The sequence below is a fragment of the Eptatretus burgeri genome, chromosome 12 (genome assembly GCF_056783735.1).
Source record: "Eptatretus burgeri isolate ZD-2024b chromosome 12, Ebu_testis_v1, whole genome shotgun sequence".
Lineage (NCBI taxonomy): Eukaryota > Metazoa > Chordata > Myxini > Myxiniformes > Myxinidae > Eptatretus > Eptatretus burgeri.
The window spans coordinates 93364340-93384597 of record NC_140972.1 but is presented as its reverse complement, the minus strand read 5'-3'; positions in this window follow the sequence as shown (position 1 = coordinate 93384597).

The window sequence follows — 20258 nt, the reverse complement described above, 5'->3', positions numbered from 1 at the left end:
ATAAACTAGCAAAAGTATGCATCCCTAGTGAAGGGCAAAGTTTAAGGAAATCGGTCAATTTAAATGATTATGTCATGGACTTTAAAAAGGTTAATTGTGTAGTACTCGGTATCTCTCAGAGCCAAAGCTCTGAGCAAATTATACCATCCACCATGAAATGGTGGTGCAACATCTGGTGACAGACGTTCAATTTGTCGAAAAAGAGTGTCAAATATCCTGGTTTTGACATTAACATTATTCACGCCTGTTCTCTCATCATTTCAAAAGTGAATGTTGAGCTTTTCAAACACAGTGAGGAAAGTAGCCACTGTAAATGGGAGACAGACGAACGCACAGACAACCACCAAGGTTTGCAATCTATACTAATAAATGTCAGTGTGTGTGTGTGTGTGTTTGTGTGTTTGTGTGTTTGTGTGTGTGTGTGTGTGTGTGTGTGTGTGTGTGTTTGTGTGTGTGTGTGTGTGTGTGTGTGTGTGTGTGTGTGTGTGTGTGTGTGTGTGTGTGTGTGTGTGTGTGTGTGTGTGTGTGTGTGTGTGTGTGTGTGTGTGTCTGTGTCTCCTCCACAACTCCAAAACTATAAAACCTAACAGTCTGAAACTTTGCATGCAAACTAAGAAAACTCCAAGGAAGTGCAACAGTGAAATTTGGGTGTTTTGGTTAATTAAAACACCCCCTTTGAAAGTAATTAACGGAATTATTTAATTATATCCTTTATCAGGCGATCCTTGGTCAACGTTCTTGATGGGGTTTTAAGGCGTATCCTATGTAACCTCGCTGGGGTGTGAAGCCGCCATGTGTTTTGGCCTGCTCAACCTTGCCTTGAATTGGAACAGGCCGGAACGATTTCTTAACGATAAAGTTTTTGTTTTTTTACACTTTCTTCACTCATGTCGAATGCCTGTTCATCATAGTTACAAATCACTGGGTACATTGCTTATTTGGTAATTTATGGGAGAATGTGGTAAAATGCATATAAATGCCCGGAGACGTCAGCGTCCATCGTGGCTTTATTTCATTTCCGCACATGCCATAAGCTCTATAATCTCTTAATCTCAGGTGAATCTCTCCTCCTCCTCTCTCCCTCCCAACTTTCTCCCTCCTCTTTCCTCTCTCCCTTCCCCATCTTGCACCCCCTCTCTCAATCTCCCACCCCCTCTGCCCCTCCCCTCACTCTCCCCTTCTCCCTCTCCCACCCCTCTCCCCCCTCTCTCCAACCTCATCTCTCACCCTTCTCCTTGCTCCACCACCCCTCGCTCTCTGTTAAGAAGACCATTAAGGATTGACGGTTTAATTATTAATTTAAAACTGCTTCTCCATCGTGCATCATGTCCGAATCGGATTCGGAGTGAGCCGATCGGAGGGGTGCAAAGGTTACTGCATTTGCCACATAGATAGCGTGGGTTTTAAATGTTCCCACTTGGTTTTATGTAGAACCCGGCGGTTCAAAAGAAAATGTTGCTGTTTTGGCACATTTTATCGCCTTTCCATTCCCCTCCCTTCACACCGCCTCCCCTTCCCTTCCCCTCACATCATACTGCCTTCCCTTCCCCTCCCTTCACACCGCCTTCCCTCCCCTCACACTGCCTTCCCTTCCCATTATTCTGCATTCCCTCCCTCTCACCTCACACTTACCTCCTACCAAACCCTCCCCCTATCCACCCCCCATGGACATCTCCTCACAGTCTCCGCATACTCCATTAAATGCTGTTTTAACATACCCACTTTGTTCAGTCCTGTCTTACCCCCTCCCCCTTTTCTTCACAAGTCCCACAGCCAACACACAAGTTGAGAACCCCTCCACTCACACTTACCTCTTCCCAAACCCCCTCCTCACTCCCATCCCCCCCAGAGTGTATAGCGACACTTGGTGAGGCGTCGCTCTCCCCATCCCCCCTTACTCGCACTTCCCCCTTCCGAGCTCGCCCCTTCCTCACCCCTCCTCGCTACAACAATCATCTTGATGTTTTACCATAGTCCAAATAGCCTGAGCTTGATTAGGTGACTCAAATTGTTCAGCCTAATGCCCACTTGAGGGACAAGCTCACAGGTCTTTCACCAACCCCAATAAACCTTGATAGCAGTGGGTCAAGTCCTGTAACTGGAACATACCCTTCATCTGCTTCTTCGTTCTTGAAGGATGGGATCACGGTGGACAATGCTCATGCTAAGGCTAACTGCCTCAATTTAGTCTTTGTAGAAAAGGCCAAGGTCCACAATCGCTCTCTTGCTGTTGCCATAATGCCATAACACTCCTTCCTGAAAACATTCTACAACTTATGGAATTCCTTCCTGCCAAAGTAGAGAAATTCCCAACGTCTCCAAGCTCTTTCACCACTACTGGTCCTGGTGGCATCAGTGCCATCACACTCATCACTGCTCATGTACCTCATATATTCCTGTTTCTTTGATTTTTTTTTTTTGAGGGCAATTTACATGGGACACTTGCCTACATCATAGAAAATCACCAATGTCACCTCAATTCAGAAGTATTGTGCCAAAACCCCAAACGTCTTAATGATCGACGAGTTGGCTTTCTCCCCGACATGAGCAAAGTGACTGAATCGATCAATGATTCTTCTGAATTTTCTCGAATGTCCTCATCTCCCACCATCAGTTTGGCTTCCTCTCATGTCATTACACCTTGGACAAGCTGCTTCTGTCATGTCAGCAATACGCAGTCAGCGTATAGGAAAGGTACATGCTCCGCAGCTCCAAAGCTGCACTGTCAGCTATAATCTGATGGAGATGATATCTGGCCACCTCTGAAACCTGGCCACCACTTTTTGGAGTTCTATGCAGGTCCAAGTTTTTCCTCTGCCATCCTCCGCTGATCATGATGCAGAAACCCTTCGTCCGGTGTGTCGGAGAACGATACTCTCCAAGAGCAGGCCATTTTGGAGACGGGGTTAGCTGTGGAATTTGCAGTGTGGAGCACCCCAGGACACCAAGTACCTATCTAGGTGGTGATTTGAGTGATTGAATGCGGGTCACGAGTTGTGGACCAGGGCTCCTTTCCTCTTTCCCGTTCACTTTCCTATTCTTCCCTCCAGATGAATGTCTGCCTTCCTTTACACTTTCATTGGACAACAAGCCAAATAAGTCATGGCACCGTACAGGTAACAATAACCTTCAGTACATTCGCTGGCTTTCACAAATTGCCTCTTACTGCAAAGCATTGTGGGACAAATTGATGTCCAAAACGCACAAACAGTGTCATGCTAACCCGGTTTGTAACACAGCAAGACATCAACAGAGTTATTAAAACAATGTAAAACGACATAAGAAGCAGATGCAATGTGCTAACTCGGTTAACGACAGAAAAAAAGCTGAGCAAGTCGAACAATAATAATAATAATGCTGAGTTAATATAGCACTTAATAATAACAACTTAATATTGTCTGAATGCTTTACAGCAAACAACATCAAAGTAAAACTGGAACGGGCACTCGGTGGAGCGCACACCTCCGCCAGGCTGAACAGTTCATGTTTTGTATCTCACTGATGGGTCACGTCGAGATCCAGACCTGAACCAAAATCGAATCACTTGTCCTTGTCACCTACCCAACTCATCCACCCAAGATTTGTCATCATCCGTCGACAACTTTTTGAAATATCGTGCTCGATATCGGTTTTGACTCCGTCTCTCAATTGTGAAGAATCATTATTAAGAAGATTTTTTAAAATAGATTTTTTTTTCCGGATCCGGCTCTTGAGCAAAATCGAATCAATTAATCCTCGTCACACAACCAACATGTTGTCCACCAAGTTTCTTTCAAATCCGTCCATAACCTTTTGAGATATCCTGCTCACCGACAGATAGATAGATATACAAACAAACAAACAAACAGACAGACAGACGTTTTAAGTAATGTTTTGAAGGTTTAGAAACTTGGTTGCTTGACGGATGTGTCGAGGGAAAGAGTTCCAGAGAGTTGGGGGCACCAGAAGCTCCTTCAAATGATCAGTCACCATGATATTGCATTGAGACATTTGGAACACTCAGGAAGGATTGGTGTCAGGTGAGTTGGAGGATCTTGAACATGATACTATTTTGTCGCTAGGAAGCCGATTGAGATGTTTTAACGTTTGTGGGATACATTGTCTTCTTGGAACTTTCTCCACGATTCGAGCAAACAGTGTTTTGCAGCTGTGGAAAACTTTTTTGTTCCCGTATTACAAATACACCAACCAAACATTTGTTTCCAAGATAAACTCGATACAACGAATAACGTCAAAAAGAAAATTGAAGACAATAGAAAACACAATGGGGCAGCTTCCTAAAGAGTGAATGGAGCAGGCCACTTATAAAGTACTAACTAGCTTTAAACCCACATCAACAAGTAATCACAGATCAGCTCAAAAGGTTACAAGAACAGCATAAAACAGCAAGAGTTATGACAGAAAGGCACGGAGGGACTCAAACCGATCCCATCCGAGTGGTTCAAGGTATAGTATAATCTGTATTCTAAAAGGAGCCGTGTCTGTCTGTCACGTCAGTCAGGTCAAAGTCAGGTCAGGTTCGATCTGTGACCTGCTACAGGTACCATGTAAACCTGTACTAACCTGTTCCATGGTCGGGTTGTCGGCGACTAAACCGTCTCCCCCACCAGGTTTTCTGGTGAGGGGGGTGTTTGGATATGGACACCCAGCAGGATTAAAAACAAAACCTGTCAAAGGGTGGAGGAGCTCCTTGTGAGCCAACGGCCATCCATATCTAGTGCCCAACTGTGTCTGCGGACGTCCTCCTGCAGTTGGGTCACTTCTTATTAGGAGGTTGGTGGCAGGATTTGCACTTCGGCCACCGTAAAACGCTTCATTCCGCAAAACGCAAAAACGCAAAAAAATCTGAAAACCCACTCCGTGGGAGTACCTCCTGTGCAGCTTCCCTTCGCAGGGCAGCTCACCGGATGACGGGATTGGGGCAAAGCCTTCGGGACCCCCAATCTTTGATAGGAGGGAAACCACGGGGTAACATCCCTGGGTCAGATTGCGGGAGAGTGTGTCGGAGTGGTGCTGGGGTGTCGTCCACCAGACGGCGGTCTCCTTGGGTTAACCTGAGGCGGTCCCTTCAGGTGGGTGCCTGGAATGTCCTATTCCTAAGAGAGGATGATCACCTGTCTCTGTTATCATCTGAGCTCAAGCGTTTGGACATCGGGATTGCAGCTCTCTCTGAGGTTTGGAGACCAGATTGGGGCGAGATAATGGTGGGTGGTTACACCTACTATTGGTCTGGTCGCTCTGATGGTTACCATACCCAAGGAGTTGCTGTAGCTGTGTCCAATAAGCTGACCCCAATGATAATTGAGGTAACACCGGTCAACGAGCGTATTATGAGATTAAGGATTCGTCACTCCTTAGGTGTCATTTCCCTGGTCTCTATTTATGCTCCGACTGAGGCGAGTGATCTCACCGTGAAGGACACATTCTACGCCACACTCGAGTCTGTGGTTGATCAGTGCCCCAGACGAGATACACTTCTAGTCTTGGGGGATTTCAATGCATCGACTGGAACTGATAGGGATGGTTATGAGGTGTGTGTTGGTCCCCATGGGTCAGGAACTATGAACCAGAATAGCACTAAGTTCCTTGACTTTGCAAGAAGTCATGGACTTAGGGTGGCTGGTTCATGGTTTCAGCGCCCGCAAGCCCATCGATGGACTTGGTATTCCAACGCTGGCGGTGTGGTAAAGGAGATTGACCATGTCCTCATTGACGGTCGTTGGAGGATGATCCAGAACTGCAGGGTCTACCCGAGTGCTCAGTTCCTCAATACTGACCACAGGCTTGTTTAACAACTCTAAAGCTGCACCTTAAATCCTGGAGAATGGTACCATCCCAGCCAAGGCTGGATGTTGCCAAGCTCAGGGATGAGAGAGTAGCTGAGGAGTTTGCGAACAGGCTGAGTGGACACTTGGGGGGTCTGGGTGCTTTGGGGGGTCCTGAAGAGTTGTGGAGCGCCTTCAAGACCACCGTCCTTGATGTTGCCGGTGGATGCCTTGGAGTTCACCGCAGGGCAAAGAAGAATTTTGTCTCTCAAGGGACACTGGATACCATTGACCAGAGTCACAGGGCCAGGCTGAATGGCAGAGCTGAGCTGTACAGGGAGCTGAGGCGCAAAGTTGTACGTGCACTGAGGGTGGACAAGGAGGCCTATGTGCGAGGAATCTGTGAGGGGGTAGAGCATCACCTGTGGACAGGTGATTCTCGTCCCGCTTACAGGGGAATTCGCGCATTACGTTCATCCAAGCCCATCCCTCGGAGCACTGCAGTTCGAGCAGAGAGTGGTAGGCTCTTGACAGAGGAGTCTGGAGTGAAGGCCTGCTGGGCCGGTTACTTTGAGCGGTTGTACCAGGCTGATCCCCCAGCTGTCGAGTTGGATGTCAAGGGTGTTACAATCCCTGTTGCTGACCCTCGAATCAACTGTGGTCCACCTACGCTTGTGGAAACACGGGCTGCGGTGAACCAGTTGAAACGGGGCAAAGCTCCAGGGATCTGTGGCATCCATGCCGAACTTCTCAAGGCTGGTGGAAATGCTGCACTCGTGTCATTGCATGCAGTTTTGTGCTCTGCCTGGAACACAGGCATCATCCCAACTGACTGGAAGAGGGGCCTTGTTGTCCCTCTCTGGAAAGGGAAGGGTGATCGCCAAGACTGCAACAAGCCGAGGGGTGACGCTGCTCTCAGTGCCGGGCAAGGTCTTTGCTCGGATAATTCTTGATAGGGTTCGCCACCATCTGCTTGAGCACCAGCGTCCAGAGCAGTCAGGCTTTACACCAAAGAGGTCAACGATTGACCGTATCCTTGCACTTCGTGTCCTCACCGAACGCAGACGAGAGTTTCGGCAGGGGCTGCTTGCAGCCTATGTTGATCTCTGTAAAGCGTTCGATTCAGTGAATCGGGATGTCCTCTGGAGGATTCTTGGTCTTCTTTTGGCTGCCACCGAAACTGATCGATCTGATGTCTGAACTCTACTCTGGTACTGAGAGTGCTGTGAAGTGTGGTGGTACCATCTCTGACTTATTTCCAGTTGTTACTGGAGTTCGTCAGGGATGTGTACTGGCCCCACACTTTTCAGCACTTGTATGGACTGGATTTTTGGGAGGATGTCAGAGAGATCAAGTTGCGGTGCATCGTTTGGCAATGTCAAGATCTCGGACCTTGATTTTGCAGATGATGCAGTCATCTTTGCGGAGACTTTAGACATCCTCTTGGGGGCCCTCGAGGTGCTGAATGAGGAGTCGGAGCCGTTGGGATTACGGATTTCTTGGGTCAAAACTAAGATCCAGGCTTTCGGTGACATCTTGGATGCTGCTGTCCTGTCTGCGTCTGTTTGTGGTGAGGATGTTGAGGTCGTGGATAGATTCACTTACCTTGGCAGTGATATTCATGTTTCCGCAGGTTGTGAGCCGGAGGTCAATAGACGTCTGGGTCAGGCCTGGGGAGTCATGGATTCACTGGATCATGGGGTGTGGCGCTGCCGGTACCTGTGCGGGAGGACGAAAGTCTGAGTCTTCAGGTCCTTGGTACTTCCAGTCTTGCTCTATGGGTGCGAGACTTGGACTTTGACCAAGGATCTGAGACGGAGACTTAATTCCTTTGGTACCAGGTCTCTTCAGAGAATCCTTGGTATCGCTGGTCGGATTTTGTGTCCAACGAGCGGTTGCTGAGAGATACTCGGATGAGATTTGTTACCTGCATAGTCCGTGAGTGTCAGCTGCGGCTGTATGGACATGTGGCTCGTTTTCCTGACGCTGATCCTGCTCACCAGATTCTCTCAGCGAGGGACTCTCGTGAGTGGAGGAGGCCAGTGGGCCGACCACGTGCCTCATGGTTGCAGCAGGTTGACCATCATCTCAAGGAAATGGGGATTGGCCTGGCATCTGCCTGGGGGATGGCCAGACGGAGGCCCCTGGAGTACCGGCGGAAAGTGGACGCAGCGACGCGCTGTTCTGGCACATGCTCCCATACCTAACCTGACCTGTCTGTCCGTTTGTTTGTCATGTTACAAGTTGAGAACGGATTCACGGATAACCAATGATGGTGATTCAGAGAACTACCTGGAAAGTGGCTGAAAAGATCGAGGCGAAATTTTACACATATGATCGCCTGTCCATGAGGAACAAAAGGTTCACACATATGACATCATAGGTCACATGGTTTGGCAGCCTTATTGGATTTACCCTGAAATATATAAAACTCTTCTTCTCCAGAACGGCTGGACAGATCGAGGGGAAACTTCAAACAATTGTTCCGCAAGTCAAGCGTGTGCAAGGTTGTTAAGGAATATTTATGTCACACGGTTTGGCAACCATATTGGATTTAATTTAAATAAATAAATAAATAAATAAATAATGTTTTCTCGGGAACCACGTAATCAATCGATGTGAAACTTCAGAATTGTGATCGAGTAGTAATGTTGAATATATATGTTTTAAATTTCAACTTGATCAGATGTATGGTCTGGCAGTCAGAATTATTTATTTTTTTGATCTGGGTTTCTTTATTTTTATTCTTTGCACAAGGCTCACTTGTCTCTGCCTGGATGTGTTTGAGGATAGAGTCGCCGCAGCTGAAATGTAAATCCTATCCAGGTTCCTCCTGATGACTTCATCCTTGCTTTTTGCTTCTTCGGGTTCCCTTCTTATCACTCCAATGCAGGACTACCAATTTGGACTTCCATTTGATTTGAATTGAATTAATTTTAATCCCATTCTGAATTCAATTGAATAATAATAATAATAATAATAAACATGATGGGTCAGGGTCAGGTGGCTGATCAAAGTGGGATTGCATCAAAGCGGGACGTCTTGGTACCCGGTCATCACTGCCAGCAGTTATAAAGTGGCGGTTCTAATATTATATCTGTTATAAATAATTAAATAACACATCAATACACAAATGCCACACAAACACCACACAAAAGAAGTCCTGGTGAGGGTCCGCAGTCTCTGATTGCTCTTTTTCTTGTTTGTTTTTGTGTTTGTTTGCTTATTTGTTTTTTGTTTGCGTGTTTGTCACATGATTTTTTTGACCACAGTTTTCAAATAATCGTTGTGAAAATTTGTGTGTATCGAGGTAACTGGCCAAGGACAGCAATGCTTATTTTTGGTATTTTTACTATTTAATTTCCAAGTGATTCTTCACCATTGAGAGATGGGGCTAAAAACGATATTGCATGGTATCTCAAAAGATTATGGACCGATTCAGATTAAAAACTTAGTGGACCAGTTGGGTGTGTGAAAAAAACTAATTGTTTCAATTTTGGTGAAGATCCAGATCTGGATCTGGGTACATGAAATTTTTTTTTAATGATTCTTCACCATTGAGAGATGGATGGAGCCAAAATCTATGTGTAGCATGATATCTCTAAAAGTTGTGCATGACTTGTGACAAAACTAGGTGGAAGAGTTGGTCAGGTGACAAGAACAAGCCGATTCAATTTTGGTTAAGATCCAGATTGAGATCCGATCAATCAGTGAGATAGGAAATGTAAATTGTTCAGCCTGGCAGGGGTATGTTCTCTTCCTAGTGCTGTTCCGTTTCGCCAAGTGTCACTCTAAGAGTGATTTTCCATTTGCTTTTTTGCATGTTTGCTTCACTTCTCTGCACTCCTGAAATTCTGGAAGGAATGAGTTTAAAACTGGTGGTTGTACATGGGGTGTGGACAGGAAGGTGTTAGGGGTTAAATCAGTCCTGGGGGTTCAGGGTAGGAGGAGGACCCCCAATTCTCTCTATTTAAATGTGTATTGTATCGCGCTGCCCCCTCAGTGAGGATGGGTATTACAGGTCATCCCGGTCCATAATTCTGGCGGAATTACCCCATCGGTAAGGACGGGTTCTTAGCTTGTACCGAAAAGCCTGCAACCATCACTGTGCATCTTGTTTTACCATCTTTCAAGCATTCATGGAGGAATAAAACAATGTCCACTGCATAAAAGTTTCTACCTTTAGTACACAACGTTTCAAACCATAATTGCACAAAAGTTTCATGTCACTAATGATGAGACAAAAGTTGAGTACCACAACTACACAAAGGATTGATACCATTACTTCACTAAAGTTTCAAACACTTACTGTATGGAAGTTTCATTTACTTTTCGATCATGACATTTATAAGCCTGGTGTTGGCTTAGTGATTAAGGTGGTTGGCTTTTGATCTTGGGGTCTTGAGGTTGAACCCCCTGTTGTGCTGTTGAATTGACACTAGGTGGGTTCACTCGACCTGTCATCTTTCTGAGGTCAGCAAAATGAATACCAGCTTACTTGTAACAAGGAGCACTGCATGAGCAGCACAGCTATATCCCTGGAAATTTATGCAGCCAAGCGGCCACAGGCTGCATACGAATAAATAAATTAATGGCATTTACTGGATGATGAAGAATTGTCAAACCCTTTCTGATTTTTGCATGTTCATGCAAATTAATCATGAACTACTTCTGTTTTCTAACGAACATCATTGTATGACCAAACCATTTCTTTCTCCACTTAATAAAGCACCAATTATTTTAAGATCACGTGACATGATTCTGTGGTTAATCATTTTACACTCAAGAACTTCAATCACTGGAATAACCTTGTGCTCCAGATGTCTTGAGGAAATGCAACGGATTGAGTCCAATTTTGCAGGTGAGATGTTAGATTGGAGGCTGGCCGCCAATGTGTCCCCGCTAGTTAAGGGTGAGACTAAAGAGCTTGGAAAGGACATTCTTACACTCTTCAAACAGTTAAACCGTTGTATTTCGTGAATTAATCCATAGAATGTTGCACCGGCGTGTCCAACCGACCCTATCGACACTTCCTGTGTTAATTTATGTCATGTTACAGGAAAGCGAGCTGAAAACCAAATATGTACAGGCATACCTCAAGGTATTGCAGCTTGGCAATTGCTCCACAAAAACAAGGTGATGACAGGTATTCCAGTGTCAGGACAATCATTCTCTAAAAATACAACCAGTGAGGTACAGGCGAGAGACAGACACGACGACGTGGTGTTTAAACCACAGATACAACAACCCATTAAAGCGGCACCGCAATGGTAGTCAAGACTGTGCATGTAGCAAATGCGCCACGTCCTTCTCAACGAAAAAGATGACGACCCTGACATGTTGCATCAGGTGATGATTAACACAAACAGATGTGTCACCTCTGCTGATTGTGTGGAGGGCTTGCCTTGGTAAACAAGGCGTAGAACACACAAAATAGAACACGAGAAAGATTCCATCAACCAGAACACCGTCACAAGGACGGGACTCGTTGCTGAGCCTGCAGATGCTGCACTCGGAATTATATTCAGCAGTTAAAATGGATTCATAAAGGTAACATTGCTGAATTAAACAAATGCCTTCTTATAAAATAATAAGAATAAAATTCTGGATTCAAGTCAGTCGCGACCAATTTCATATGCAGAAATGCATCATATCTGTTCACGTCAGTCAAACGGTCCACAACAAAATGTACCTGTGTTTATTGAGTACGCAAGAAAAAAGAAAAAAAAACACAAGGTAGTATGAAGGGGCTCGACAAATTATATTTTGTTAATTTTACGTTCAACCGAAGAGTTATGTTACAGTCATTGAGTAGAGATAGATACCGCGGCGGTTGTAATGGGATTTTGGTGATGGAGGTGTATTCAAGTGTCTTCCATCCACGTTCTTCATGTTGGACATTTCTGGAACAACTACAGACAAGAAGCTGGATTTGCCTCCTTCCTGGATAAGGCATTGCTCAATTAAAAGAGGAGAGGTACAACACTCAGAAAAGTACTGCTCTCCGCTCTGGGCTGGCTCCCCTGCCTTACACCTTGCTCAGCTTGACACCGTGGAAACCAAGGCCTTCAATATCATTAGAATCTCCCGCAATGAAGCCGAGTCTATGGGCCTATCACTTTGCTATCACCGACAGGTCGGTGGTCTCTCCGTCTTTTTCCACCTCCTTTCTGGTCTTGCATCCTCCGCCCTCTCTGTGCTTCCCCTCCCCTCTGCAGGTACTACCTGCAGGGAGCATGCGGTCCACCAGCAAGCCCCTTCCAGCGAAACTCCCAAAATCCAGGATCACTGCTCACCTCAACTTATTTGTTCCTCTTTTTTTCCCCACCTGTGGAACCAATTTCCACATTCTCTTTAATCTCATTCTTCCCTCTAAGTTTTCAAGATAGCTGCTGCTCACCACCAACTCAGATCATTCCCCATCCAAAACCATGATCTTTTCTGGACCCATTAAATCACCCCCATACCAGCCAAAAAATTTGCTTCTGTATCCATCTTGTCCACCCCTTGTGTTCCCACCTTCAGCTCATAGTTACCCACATCCCTTGTTTGTTTGTCTCCATTTATTTTCTCCCTCAGCCCTGCTGTTGACATTTCTCCCTGCTCTTTTTGCTGTTCATTACCTCCGCCACCAAGGGTGAAGGAGGTTATGTTTTCACCCCTTTCTCTGTTTGTGTACAGGATATCCAAAAAGTTGTGGACGGATTCAGATGAGACTCGATGGTTAGGTTGGGTGTGTGACGAGGAAGAATTGATTCAATTTTGATGAAGATCCGAATCTGGATCTGGATACGAGAATTATTTATACTGTGACGTCCACGGGACTTGAACAGTCCCGCCAACGTAGAATGAGCCGAAACGATGGAGGCGATTTATTTGTTTATAACCCAAACATGGCGGTTCTAATCGCTCTACCGCAAACGGGACGAGGAAGGTGGCACGAGTCACTTTTCACTGAGTTGATGTTTATTCCTTTTTTATTATTACTAGAAATAACAAGACTCGGCAAGAAGAGGGATCCGGGGCGATTCGACGGGATGGTGTGGGATCGGGCGTGGGGAAAAACACAGACAATTCCAATGAATATACAGTTCTCAATCCGTCTAAGGCGCCAAGCAGACACACACACACACACACACACACACACACACACACACACACACACACACACACACACACACACACACACACACAAAACGTAGCTATCTCTGGTGGTCAGGCTGGACCGTGGTGTGGACGCAACTGTCCCTGGATCGGCGCCGGACGAGCCGGCCTTGCTCTCGCCAGGGGGGGCAGGAGAAACCGCGGTGCTGTCGACCTCCTGGTCCTGGCCCAAGTCCGCCCACAGCCGCCAGGGAACCAGCTCCCGCGCCAAGCCGCGAGCAGGAGAGGGAGGCAGGTCCGCCCGCTGCCCGACCCCGTACTCCGAGTCAGCAGAACCCCAGAGCCAACCGAGGCGAGGCACGAGGCTCAGCAAGGCTCCCAGACACGATCAAGAGCACGATCGACTCAGCACAGCAACCAGGACGCTCTCTGCCGCCACAGCTTCCACACCAAAAAAAACACGAGCGTTCTGGTTGTAATCTTCTTCTTCTTCTTTTTCGACCCCGAACAGACCTTATCCTTCTGTCCTCGTCACTTCAATCGAGCCGTTTATTGGCCCACCGCCATCGCCTTCCGCCAATCGTGATCACGGGGCGGAGCCATCCGCTGCACTGTCCTGTGACGTCACGGCCAGTCTTCAGAGAATACCAAAAGGGGTTTACGCAGACACACTTACCCTATCGCGTGTCCCTATCTAATTACGTGACAATTATCATCTCCCCCCTTGAAGAAATGAACATTTACGAGACAACTTATCACCACTGAATTACTACTTATTACATCGAGATCCTGGTAAACTCGAACAGCATGGCATACCTAATTAAACATCCTAATTACCCTTTGAATGCATACCCCCCCCCCTCAAACGTAACAATATTTTAAAGTCATTCTTCATCATTGAGAGATGGGGCCAAAAACGATATAGTGTTGAATAACATGATTTTTCAAAAATGTAATAGGCCCGAAATTTGGAATCATAAAGGTAACATTGCTGTTAATTATGAACTACTCCAGCACGAAGGACGTGGACGGAAGACACTTTAATACACCTCCACATCACCAAAAAATACCTGGTGTTGGCGCAGTGGTTGGGGTAGCGGCTTGGGACCCAAAACGTCCTGAGTTCAAGCCCTGTTGGGCCACTGAATTAATATACACCAGGGGGTTGACTCAGCCTGTCATCCTTCAAGGTCGGCGAAATGAGTACCAGTGTACTGGGCCTGGTGTATGCCCCGGTTAGAATAGGTGTACCATATCCCTGTGTGTCGTAAGAGGCGACCAGGGTTGAGTCAGGAAGGGCATCCGGCGTAAAACCTATGCCAAATCATTATGCGGACAATAAAACGAATTTCCATACCGGATCGGTCGAGGCCTGGGTTACCAACGACCGCCACCGGTACCGGTGGTCAGCAGGGTACCGGTGGTCAGCAGGGTACCGGTGGAAGTTGTGCTACTGCAGGGTACTGGAAGGAGATGGGGAAGGCGAGTCCAGAGGCAGTGGGAGAGAGGGAAGGGTAGAAGTGTGGAGGTGAGAGTTGGAACTCTGAATGTTGGGACGATGACTGGCAAAGGGCGAGAGTTGGCTGATATGATGGAGAGAAGAAAGGTGGACATACTGTGTGTACAAGAGACCAAGTGGATGGGGAGTAAGGCTAGGAGCATTGGAGGTGGTTTCAAACTGTTCTACCATGGTGTAGATGGCAGGAGAAATGGTGTCGGGGTAATCCTGAAGGAAGATAATGTCAAGAGGGTGAGGTTGGAGGTGAGGAGAGTGTCTGACAGAGTGATGAGTGTGAAGTTGGAAATTGAAGGGGTGATGATGAATGTCATCAGTGCATATGCACCACATATGGGGTGTGAGATGGAGTATAAAGAAGATTTCTGGAGTGAGTTAGATGAAGTGGTGGAGAGTGTATCCAAGGATGAAAGAGTGGTGATTGGAGCAGATTTCAATGGGCATGTTTGGGAAGGGAATAAAGAGGATGAGGAGGTGATGGGTAGGTACGGTCTCAACGAGAGGAATGTGGAAGGGCAAATGGTGGTAGAGTTTGCAAAAAGAATGGAAGTGGCAGTGGTAAATACGTATTTCAAGAAGAAGGAGGAACACAGGGTGACATACAAGAATGGAGGAAAGTGCACACAGGTGGATTACATCTTAAGCAGGAGATGCAACCTGAAAGAGATTAGAGACTGTAAGGTGGTGGCAGGGGAGAGTGTAGCTCGACAGCATCGATTGGTGGTCTGTAGGATGACTTTAGAGGTGAGGTTGAGGAAGAGAGTGAGGGCTGAACCAAGGACCAGATGGTGGAAGCTGAAGGAGGAAGACTGTTGCGTGGAATTTAGGGAGGAGGTGAGACAGGTGTTGGATGGTGGTAAAGAGGTGTGGGATGATTGGGCAACTTCAGCAGAAGTGGTGAGGGAGATAGCTAGGAAGGTACTTGGTGTGACATCTGGACAGAGGAAGGATGATAAGGAGACTTGGTGGTGGAACGAGGAAGTACAAGAAAGTATAAGGAAGAAGGGGTTGGCGAAAAAGAAGTGGGATAGTCAGAGAGATGAAGAAAGTCGGCAGGAGTACAAGGAGTGGCGGCGAAAGGCAAAGAGAGAGGTGGCAAAGGCTAAGAAAAAGGCATATGACGAGCTGTATGAGAAGTTGGATACAAAAGAAGGGGAAAAGGATTTATACCAATTGGCAAGACAGAGGGACCGAGCTGGGAAGGATGTGCTGCAGGTTAGGGTGATAAAGGACGTAAATGGGAATGTGCTGACGAGCGAGGAGAGTGTGTTGAGAAGGTGGATGGAGTACTTTGAGGAGCTGATGAATGAAGAAAATGAGAGAGAGAAGGTTGGAAGAGGTGGAGATAGTGAATCAGGAAGTGGGGTGGATCAGTAAGGATGAAGTGAGGACTGCTATGAAGAGGATGAAAAGTGGAAAGGCGGTTGGCCCAGATGGTATACCAGTGGAGGCCTGGAAGTGTTTATGAGAGATGGCAGTGGGGTTGTTAACCAGATTGTTTAATAAAGTCTTGGAAAGTGAGAGGATGACGGAGGAGTGGAGATGAAGTGAACTGGTTCCGATTTTCAAGAATAAGGGTGATGTACAGAGCTGTGGAAATTACAGAGGGATAAAGTTGTGAAGCCACACCATGAAGTTGTGGGAAAGAGTAGTGGAAGCTCGGTTGAGAGGAGAGGTGACGATCTGTGAGCAGCAATATGGGTTTATGCCAGGAAAGAGCACCACTGATGCGATGTTTGCTTTGAGAATGTTGATGGAGAAGTAAAGGGAAGGCCAGAAGGAGTTACATTGTGTGTTTGTGGAATTAAACTAAGCTTATGATAGGGTGCCAAGAGAGGAGTTGTGGCATTGTATGAGGAAGTCGGGAGTGGTGGAGAAGTATGTGAGGATCGTGCAGGATATGTATGAGGACAGTGTGACAGCGGTGAGGTGTGCGGTAGGAATGACGGACCGGTTTAAGGGAAAAGTGGGATTGCACCAAGAATTTACTCTGAGCCCTTTCCTGTTTGCAATGGTGATGGACAGGTTGACGGATGAGATCAGACTGGAGTCTCCATGGACTATGATGTTCGCGGATGAAATCATGATCTGTTGGGAGCAGGCTGAGGCGAGCCTCGAGAGGTGGAGGTACGCACTGGAGAGAAGGGGAATGATAGTCAGTAGGAGTAAGACGGAGTACATGTGCGTAAATGAGAGGGAGGGTGGTGGTATGGTGCAGTTGCAAGGAGTTGAGGTGGGGAAGGTGGATGGGTTTAAATACTTGGGATCAACTGTTCAAAGTAACGGAGAGTGTGGTAGAGAAGTGAAAAAGAGAGTGCAGGCAGGATGGAGTGGGTGGAGAAGAGTTGCAGGAGTGATTTGTGACAGAAGGGTAGCTGCAAGAGTGAAGGGGAAAGTATATAAGACGGTAGTGAGACAGGCTATGTTGTATGGTTTGGAGGCGGTGGCGCTAACAAAAAGACAGAAAGCGGAGCTGGAGGTGGCAGAGTTAAAGATGCTGTGATTCTTGTTGGGAGTGACGAGGATGGATAGGATAAGAAATGAGTATATTAGAGGGACAGCGCAGGTAGGACGGTTTGGAGACAAAGTGAGAGAGGCGAGATTGAGATGGTTTGGACATGTGCACAGGAGGGAAGCAGAGTATATCGGGAGAAGGATGTTGAAGATGGAGCCACCAGGCAGGAGGAGAAGAGGAAGGCCAAAGAAGAGGTTCATGGATGCGGTGAAGGCGGACATGCGGGTGGTTGGAGTGTCAATGGAAGATGTGGAGGATAGAGCGAAATGCAGACGGATGATCCGCTGTGGCGACCCCTAACGGGAGCAGTCGAAAGAAGAAGAGAGAGGAGTAATAGGCCCGAAATGTTCTCGTGGATCAGGCATTACGTGGCAGAGGTATGCGCTCTACAGAGTGCCCCTCTCGTTATTATTATCGAAGAAGATGCGAACCGTGGTGTCTTTCTGTGGATTCCTGTGTCTCCCATTTACAGCCGCCGCTTCCCGCACTGCATTTGAAAAGCTGCTGATTAGTTATTTTGCAATTTCATTTCACTTTTCCTAATGCAATGTCATCTGCTACTTTATTGTCCCTTTCAGTAATCTTTAAAATCAACATGAACATCTGTATTGAAGTCGATTTAGTACAGATATTCATGGAGTAACACACTATTCTAAATAGTTTTATTAGCCCTCTTTTAAACAAATCCAACTTCCGCCACCTGATGTTGCACCAGCATTTCGCAGGGGAGGGGGGGGGGGTTGTATAAGCCGCTCAGAGCTTTGGCTCTGAAGTAAAACCAAGAGTAAAACACAATTAACATGTTTAAACTCCATGAAATAGTTTAAATTGATCGATCAACTTAAACTTTCCCCATCACTGGGGACGGGTACTTTTACTCGTGGACTATAATGATGTCAGGAAAACAAAGGCACAGTACGATGTTTCAGACAACAAATGTCCATGATAAAAGGAAGGTTTGGCTGAGTCCCAGGTGAGTAGGTGTTTCATGCTGCCCAAGCACCTGCTCAGTTTTAACAGCAATGGTGCCTTCCTCAATGCTGTTAGAACTTTGTTTTTTCTTATTCACTGCAAGTTTTATCCCCCCCCCACCCCCACAGGCATCTGCAAGGTGCACATGGTCCACCATCAACCCCCTTCAGGTGAAACTCCAAAATCCAGAATCACTGCTCACCTCTTCTCATTTGTTCCCCCTTTTTACCTCCACCCACCAAAGGTGGACGAATGTTATGTATTCATCCATCTGCCTGTTTGTTTGTTTGTTTGTTTGTGAACGGGATATCTCAAAAGATTGTGGACGGATTCGAACGAAATTTGATGGAGAACTGACAGGAAGAATTGATTCGATTTTGGTGAACATCAGAATCCGGATCTGTATCCGATAATTTTTTGAGAGATTAGGGCCAAAAAACGACGTATAGCAGGATATCTGAAAAAAGTTGTTGATGGATTTGGACAAAACTTGGTGAGCTGGTTGCGAATGTAACAAGGAAGAATTGTTTCTCTCCATTTATTCTCTGCCTCGACCCTGATGTTGGCATTGCCCCTTCTGTTTTCTGCTCTTCCTTTTGTTACATTAAGTCATGATCCATTCTGTGTCCTTGCTCTTCCAACAAGCCTTGACTCAGTCTATAAATTCTTTTTTTTTAAGGTTGTGTTGCTCCTGCAGCATTACAATTGTGCTGGGATTATCAGGTCACATCACATGATCTTTGCAACAACAATCTCTGCAACAAGACGATTCCCCAGCGTACACCGCAATGCTCAAGCACCACTTCGTGACCAACCAACTTACTCAAAATAGATTGTACCTTTCAATGGTATATTTTCCTATTCTAAGGCATGCATACAGGTGTAGCAAAAAATAAACTAAAATAATGAGCCTCATTCTTCTCTAAAATACTCATCAAAGGCTTTCTTATGAATGTGCCAATGTTTGTTCATATCCAAGAACAGTTCTGCAAAAAAAGTCCAGATGATAGGCTACGAAAAGCAATTCCAGAACGTATAAGAAAGTGCGATTAACTGCATTCATTGCTCGTCCTTATTGTCTCGGTGTGTTATTACTTACTCCTTTTGCTCCTGCCCAAGTGTGCATGATTAGTCATGTTCTTCTTTGCTGCTCTGGTGTGTATCATCGGTTGTGTGTCCCTTCACTATTTCTCAAATCATTCCTTGTATGTTAACTCCTTCTGTGCAATCGCTGTGTCAACGTCACCCCTCTGTCATTCAGCTCGTCCATGAGCAATTATACGTGCAAAATTTTTTTTTTTAGGTGCTTTGAAGGGACCCTCTTATACTAGCTATGAAATGCATAACACCTAATGCAATAAAATACCTCCGTAATCATCAAAGGGGGCACAGGACTGGGCCTATTACTCTGCTATGGGACACCCTACCCTCCCACTGGGAGAAGAGAGGAGAGGATTCCATTCAGAGCAACACATCGACTGTCACGAGTGGAGGAAGTCAGAAATCCAGGAATGAAGATGGCCTGAAATGTCACAAGCAGCCAATTTGGCATACGGAGCAGGACGTCAGACTGCGTTGAATGCCTGAGACGTATCCAAGGAGATTGTCTTGATCTCTTGTTTGAGAACTATGGCGTCCCACCATTGCTGAGAGAGAAGCAGAAGCATGTCCAGAGTTGAGTGACTGCGGACAGAATCCAAACTGATGGTCAGCGATCAGGTTGTTTGAAAAGCAGAAAGATGTGACGTCATTTTTTGAGATATCCTGTTCACAGACAGACAAACAAACAAACAGACAGACAGGGGTGAAGACCTAACCTCCGTCCACTTTCGGTGGCAGAGATAACCAGCAACTGACTTGACAAACTGTACGATGTATAAAAAAATGATCGATCTCGTTTTTAAACGGGTCATACACCGGAGCAATTTGTCCACGCTAATCACAAGCAATTTGCCACAACTTTGCTGGGATCGAGTACAAACGTCACCTTGGGTTTGTTGCACAATCACGCGCATGTTGCGGGGGACTCACGTGTACACATGGGTGACTTCATCCATCTGACTATCACCCTGTAATTCGCACACGGTAGAACATGTTCTCCTACCAAAGTGATCAGCACCACATACTTATCAGAAGCAGTTGAGGTCATGCCCGTGCTTTTCACCATATCCAATAAGGATGTCTCCATATTTGAGGCCCTCTTCGAGTCAGGCAGAGTCAGACGGTTTCAGAAACTTGTCTGCTGTTCAGCAAAAGAGCAACAAATTTGGTGTATTTCCATATTTAATCTTAAATACCAGTTAAAACAAAGGAAACCAAGTCAATGCACTTGGGATTGGTCTGGAAGTGCCTTGGATTTGCACAAATGTTTGTTCGCTTTGGTCCC